General features: G+C 40.7%; 1 protein-coding gene across 1 annotated transcript in view; it reads right to left on the bottom strand.

The window, feature by feature from the left end:
* LOC106872465 (uncharacterized) overlaps nucleotides 1-1,926 on the bottom strand; it is a 5,570-nt gene extending 3,644 nt beyond the window's left edge. Inside the window, exon 1 of the mRNA XM_014919476.2 lies at nucleotides 1,746-1,926. The gene's annotated coding sequence lies outside the window, so the exon portion shown is untranslated. The remainder of the gene's footprint in view (nucleotides 1-1,745) is intronic.
* Between the last annotated feature and the right edge of the window lie 3,677 nt (nucleotides 1,927-5,603).

The raw sequence follows: 5,603 nt of genomic DNA, 5'->3' as shown, positions 1-5,603 counted from the left end.
AAGAAAGAGACCTCGATATTATGTAAATAGAGGAATTTATCTGTAAAAATATGTGACACTTATTCGGTAGCCATGATAAAACTCCGAGTTTTATCATAGCTAGCGAATAAGTGTCACATATTTTTACAGATATATATATATATATATATGAAATTTTGAATTTAGTTCACAATATGTGTGTGTGTGTATATATATATATATATATATGTGTGTGTGTGTGTGTGTGTGTATGAAATTTTGAATTTAGTTCACCAGTGCTATCTTTGCAGACCACCAGAGGTCCTCGGGCCACACGTTGGGATCCACTGATTTAGTATAAAAGATTATACATATACTTATGTTACACACACACGAACGCACACGCATATACACACACTACACATTCATGTTAATAAGAGACAGGTTCAGCTGGTACATTGGTCCGAGGCCCGAAGAACCAAAACGGGTTGGGAGCTGAATATAATACGGTTTCTTCCTTAAAAAAAAGAAAAAAAATGAAAAATTCACGTAACCATTAAATTTCAAGCGGGGACTCTGAACGCTGTCTTGTTCTTTATCTCTATATCCGTGTCGCTAGATGTGTAACTCTAACTGAACATTTTTAATATTCATTCCTACTCTAGACACAAGGCCCGAAATTTTGGGTGGGAGTGGGGCTAGTTGATGAGATCGATCACAATACGCAACAGGTACTTAATTTATCGACCCCGAAGGATGAAAGGCAAAGTCAACCTCGACAGAATTTGAACTCAGAATGTAAAAGCAGACGAAATACCACTAAACATTTCGCCCATTTCTTATTTCGTTATTGCCCACAAGGGGCTACACACAGAGGGGACAAAGAGGGACAGACAAACGGATTAAGTCGATTATATTGACTCCAGTGCATAACTGGTACTTATTTAATCGACCCCGAAAGGATGAAAGGCAAAGTCGACCTCGGCGGAATTTGAACCCAGAACGTAGCGGCAGACGAAATACCGCTAAGCATTTCGCCCGGCGTGCTAACGTTTCTGCCAGCTCGCCGCCTTTGAACACTTTAGATATCGTAACACTGCTTTATATTTTAGGGATTCTAATTGATCCATTGGAAGCGCAATGGCCCAGTGGTTAGGGCAGCAGACTCGCGGTCGGAGGATCGCAGTTTCGAATCCCAGACCGGGCATTGTGAGTGGTTATTGAGCGAAAACACCTAAAGCTCCACGAGGCTCTGGCAGTGGGTGGTGGTGACCCCTGTTGTACTCTTACGCCCCAGCTTTCTCTCACTCTTTCTTCCTGTTTCATGAATAACGCTACGATGGACTGGCGTCCTGTCCAGCTAGGGGGGAATACATACGCCATAGCAACCGGGAAACCGGGCCCATGAGCCTGGCTAGGCTTTAGAAGGGCGCATAAATAAATAAAAATTGATCCATTAATTTTACAAATAAGGCGAATAATGATGGAAATTAGAATAATGGTTTGAAAATGTACAAAGTATGAAATGTGAAAATTTAAATAATCTTTGACGGTGTTTTGAAATAGATATCACAACCTGGCGAGGAAGAAATAGGGAGGGTAATTAGAATTTGTTCCCCTTAATATATGTGAGTGTGTAAAGTATTCTTGTGTTTCATGAAACATAATTTACAACTCTTTTTTACCAAATTTTACTTAATTTTTTTACATCTTTGTTCCTTTAAAAGGGAAGCGATAACTTTTCAAAAGTTCTTTTAATCTTTTACTCATTAATTCCATTTACCTACCTTCTTTTCAAATGTCACAGTTATTTTTGTATTGGGTTATCAGATCAAGTTGTTATAAGTTATTGAAATAGAATACACATTTTCGTTATTTAAGTTATGGTTTGAATGATATTTTCGCAGCGCTTCTCCTTGTTCGTTTTAATTTAAGAATTGGTCTCGTGCTACGAAAACAGCGTTGACTGACAAGGCGAGAACGCATCTAACTGTCATTTTTAGGCATTGTAAGAATCGAAAGACATATCGTTACGAGCTAACGTGGGAACCGCTAAGTGGTCGTTTTCCCTGCTAAGAATAGCAGCCTAATCTTTCACATAACACAACCTAACGTCTTAGAAAATAGCTCATTGGATGATATTGTTTTGGGTGCTCTGTACTTGAGAACAGTACGGGACAGTCACGACTGTGCACAATTAATCATAAGTTAATCAAGGTTGACCTGCAAAAATATTGTCAAAGCATCGATGAAAAACTTCGATCTTAACATTTGTATGACTTCTTTTATCAGTTTTACTCAAAGAGAGAAGTTGTTGACTGAATGGATTCCAGTACATATATGTTAATTATTTTATTAGTCCTAGAAGGATGAAAAGCTAAACTTATACTAGCGGGATTTGAGCTGAGACTGTAATGGTTATAACTATTGTTTTCTTACATAAACATAAAATCTCAACTAGCAGTCATTCATATTGACCTCAGTAAAGAGTAAAACCCCCGCTTCGGCCATGAATGACTATGGGATACATCTAGAAAGTCCTCTTTTGTGTCACAAGTCTGGGCAAGGTTATTTATGGAAGACCAGCAGTCACCCATGCATACCAGCCTCCCCTCTCCATACCACTGATGTTATCCAAGGGAAAGGCAAAGGGGCCGATACAGCTTGGCACCAGTGACGTCGCAGCTCATTTCTACAGCTCAGTGAACTGGAGCAACGTGAAATAAAGTGTCTTGCTCAAGAACACAACTCAACACAACACAACACAGCACAGCACAAGCCCGGGCCCGTGATTGTGAGCCCAATGCTCTAACCACTAGGCCATGCGTTTTCACCTATTGACCTCAGAACTTCACTGGTATATATTCTGTCGACTACAGAAAGATTAAAGGCAAAGTTGATCTCGATGAGATTTGAAATCAGAACGTAAAAAAGCCGGAAGAGTTAAAATTAATTGTTACTAAGCATTTAGCTCGGCACCCTATTCAACCATTAGACCAAACCCAGTCCAATATTTCATTTTAGTAAGGTGGTGAGCCGGCAGAATTGTTAACATGCCGGGAAAAAGCCTAGCAGCATTTCGTCCGTCTTTACGTTCTGAGATCAAATTCCACCGAGATCGACTTTACCATTCATCCTTTGTTTATAAAATAAGTACCAGTTGAACACTGGAGTCGATGTAATCGACTAATCTACTTCTCGAACTTGCTGGCATTGTGCTAAAATTTGAAACAAATATTTCACTTCAGTCCTCTTCTCTTCGTGTTCAAATCCAACCGAAGTCGTTATCCATCCAAAGTCAATAAAATAAATATCAGCTGATATAGTGAATCAATTCAAACAACTATGTCTATATTTTAAAACTTTGGAACTCTGCCTTTGGGAGAAATCACTATCATCTATCAATAAAAAAGGGTTGAGTTACGGAAATGGCTTGTTGGAGTGGTTCTCCAACTAACAACTAAAGGCTCCCGTCCAAAGATTATTGGTAAATTTCCCCACTTTCCTCATTTTATTAATAGGAAAACGAAATAGAGTCTGCATTCGTACAACTCTTTCCCTATTACGGTATTGGACAAGTTTAAATCCTCCCTAGTTTTCCTAAAAGCATTGTAATTTGCCCACCTACGTTCAATCCTCACGACCTCGCTCCATTAGAAACACTACTTTGCAGTATTAGATCCCACTTTGCATGCCATCTCTTGAGGATTCGTAAAATGACAAGTATATAATGAAGTTGAGTCAATCAATTATACCTCTCTATTGTCATTAAAATTATCCATCAAACTCTAAAGTACATTTTTTCAGAATCCGAGTAGTCTTATTAGAGTAAGAGAATTTATATGTAGTGTTATAAGAGACGGTTAAAATTATTTTAGAAAACTGGTAAAATGCAACTTTAGCATAACGGAATGAAAACATTAATTATATATTTAACCTGAAGATACTTAAAAATAAGGTTAATGTGTTAAACTGTACTTTTGTTTTCATTCTGGTTCCATTCCTTTATTTCTATCTCTACAAAGTTCAAACGAGGCCTACAAAGAAGTACCATTTTAACATGTGAGACGGCTGCTGCTGTACACACAAACATTCTTAGCCCGCATAAAAAAAAAAGGGTCACTCAACTGATTGGCATAAAGTCACTCACATTCATGCTCCAGCCTCTGACCGAAAGACGTGCTCCAGTCTCGTCTTTCTGCTTTTCTAACATCACTTTAACGATTTCTACTCCTCAGAATTGAGTGAGCTCATGTTAATTTTGCTTTGATAGTCTTGAACATCCCGTCTCTCCTCTTCTCATCACTCTTGTTGTGTTCCAATCTTCCAGGCCATGCACTTTCCTCTAAATCCAGTCCTCTGGAATTCCCTTCAGGCTCGTGTCTTTCCCGTAAGTATTGACTTGCAGTTCAAGTAACAATAAGTCAGTGGTGGAGTGTTGAACCAATTCATCTTCAGGAAACTCGAATGCTTCGTCAATGTCAAACTCTCCCCAGATCCCTCGACCAAGCTGCTTTGCCAAAACGGTTTGGTGGGGGTGGGGTGGCTTAAGTCTGCGCAAGCGCTCGTCTTCATCTGTTCCCTGTTCTCTTTCCTCCAGCCACGCTTGCTCCACTTTGGTAGGCAACATCCTCTCCTCTCCAATATGGACTAATTCCAACAGCGAGATGGATGAAGTCCTATCCCAATGGAGAGAGAGCTAGGTTTGTCAGTTCTGGTTACAGTAGAGGATAGACGGAAACAGACTATGGGACAATCTGCGTTCAGGTGCCACTTTCAACTCTCTCTTTGATCAATCTGATCAATTTTCAAGGTATCGCCTACTTTCAGCTAGTGCAAAATTCTCGGGGGACTGAATTGATGCCCTGCTTGTGGCCAACATTCGAAGTCTACTCAGTCTAGATGAACTCTGCATCTCCGTCGCACTCAGAGTGGAAGCTGACATCTGTAGGAGACTAAAACGCCGCCGTGGTAGGTCCCTCGACCCCACAGATCTTCACGATCTGTCTTGCCGCTTCGTTCGTTACACCGATCTAAACCTAATCATTTAGCGGACCCTGGCTCGGATTAATATGCTCTCAGTTCTGGAGTCGTCGTCGGGATTATCCGAAAGTGATGGAAAGAGACCAGACGGTCTTACCTTCTGTCCCTGGATTAGAGGTAGGTGCCTCATTTGGGACGCCACAGTCTGCACCCCCTTTTTCTCCCTCCCACATCCTGGATGCTGCAGTTAACGTGAGGGTCACTGCTTCCGTAACTGAACGGAAGAAAATCCTGAAGTATCGAGACCTGACTGAACTATCTCTTCCGACCTGTGGCATCTGAGACGTTCAGAGGGACTGGGCCACTAACCGCCAAGTTCTTCTCAACGTTGGCAGTTCGCCTCACCAAGGTGTCAAGTGATGCCCGCGAGGGCGCTTAGCTTCGCCGTCGCCTGGGGTAATACTGCGAGCGTGCTGGCTTGCTTCAGTAGGTTCCATTAAACCTTGTGGTGTGTGACCGGTTGCTGTGATTAAAAAAAATTCCCCACAAATGGTTTCAATACAGTTTTAACTGGGAGATTTGGAAGAATTAGTTGAAAGTTCTCCGGTAATTTTGTTTCATGTAAACAAACGTTTATATTAATCTAAAAATTTATTATTAAC

The sequence above is a fragment of the Octopus bimaculoides genome, chromosome 3 (assembly GCF_001194135.2).
Source record: "Octopus bimaculoides isolate UCB-OBI-ISO-001 chromosome 3, ASM119413v2, whole genome shotgun sequence".
In the NCBI taxonomy this organism is placed as follows: Eukaryota; Metazoa; Mollusca; class Cephalopoda; order Octopoda; family Octopodidae; genus Octopus; species Octopus bimaculoides.
This window is presented reverse-complemented; position numbering and strand designations above follow the sequence as displayed.